Genomic DNA, 1,454 nt, shown 5'->3' with positions numbered 1-1,454 from the left:
ACCACTCTCTTATCCCAGCTATCAAGATAGTCAAAACAAGTAAACTGACCAGCTTTATAATTTCATGACTTTGGATTAAAATCAGTCCACTAATGTACTGGGTAAGAGACAGCCCAGCCAAAGAGATGGACAATCAGTCAATATCCATGGTAGTGAAATACGTGATTTCAGCTTTCTGATTTTGGGGTTTTTTATTTTTTTAACTTTTTTGGTCACACCAAGCATGTGAACCCATGAATTCAGCTTTCAGAATGTTTAATCTAACCTGCTTTGAACAAAATTCTGAATTTTTTTTTTTTTTTTTTTTTTGAGACAGAGTCTCACCTTGTCACCCCAGGCTGGAGTCTAGCGGCGCGATCTTGGCTCACTGCAACCTCCGCCTCCCAAGTTCAAGTGATTCTCCCGCCTCTGCATTCTGAGTAGCTGAGATTACAGGCATATGCCACCATGCCTGGCTGATTTTCATATTTTTAATAGAGACGAAACTTCGTCATGTTGGCCAGGCTGGTCTCAAACTCCTGACCTCAAGTGATCCACCCACCTTGCCCTCCCAAAGTCCTGGAATTACAGGTGTGAGCCACTGCACCTGGCCAAAATTCTGATTTAATGATCCTTTTGTAGCTCATGAGCATGACCATCAGGTGTTTACATGCATGTGTGAGATATGCCACCTTCTGAACCTTGTTAATGACATTGGCATGTTACCCGTGTAACCTGAAAAATAATTCTTATTTAACCTTTCTAATTATCTAGACCAGCAGTCAACGAACATCTTATGTAAAGTGCCAGACAGTAAATATTTCAGGCTTGCAGGGCATAGAGTCTCCATTGAAACTACTCAACTCTGCCATTATAGTGCAAAAGCAGCCACAGCCAGTGTGCTAACAAATGGACCCCACCGCGGTTCAGTAAAACTTTTTTTTTTGAGATGGAGTTTTGCTGTTGTCGCCCAGGCTAGAGTGCAATGGTGCGATCTCGGCTCACTGCAGCCTCTGTCTCCCACCTCCCACGTTCAAGTGATTCTCCTGCCTCAGCCTCCTGGGATTACAGGCGTGTGCCACCACACCCAGCTAATTTTTGTATTACTAGTAGAGACAGGGTTTCATCATGTTGGCCAGGCTGGTCTCAAACTCCTGACCTCATGCAGCCACAGGCTACAGTTTGCTCACCCCGATCTAGACAGGTTGGATTTTGCTGTTTTGTGATTATCTATGAAACATTATGACAAAATGATGAATTTCATTGTGCTTTTTCTTCCAACCATTTATTTTGGCCTGTTGATTTTATTTGCTTGTCAAATAACAGCCTTACAGCAAAATTGTCCTTGCTGTCTTTTTTTCTTAGTTTTCTTTGCCACGAATATTCAGTTTAATTTATTGAACATCTGCTAAGTCATAGGCAACATTCTAGGCCCTGGAGAAACAACTTGAAGACCCAAGATACCTTGCTCTGGG

The 1,454-nt window shown here is 42.4% G+C and overlaps 1 non-coding gene across 1 annotated transcript; it reads left to right on the top strand.

Annotated features, from left to right (window-relative positions):
• The first annotated feature begins 609 nt into the window (after positions 1 to 609).
• Positions 610 to 715, top strand: LOC116477869 (small nucleolar RNA U13). The gene has a single exon (XR_004250677.1). It is a non-coding gene; the product is annotated as a small nucleolar RNA U13 (small nucleolar RNA).
• The last annotated feature ends 739 nt before the right edge of the window (positions 716 to 1,454 follow it).

Source organism: Hylobates moloch, unplaced genomic scaffold (assembly GCF_009828535.3).
Source record: "Hylobates moloch isolate HMO894 unplaced genomic scaffold, HMol_V3 SCAFFOLD_2, whole genome shotgun sequence".
Classification (NCBI taxonomy): domain Eukaryota; kingdom Metazoa; phylum Chordata; class Mammalia; order Primates; family Hylobatidae; genus Hylobates; species Hylobates moloch.
The sequence above is the reverse complement of the archived record's forward strand: the minus strand, read 5'-3'. Positions and strand labels throughout refer to the sequence as shown.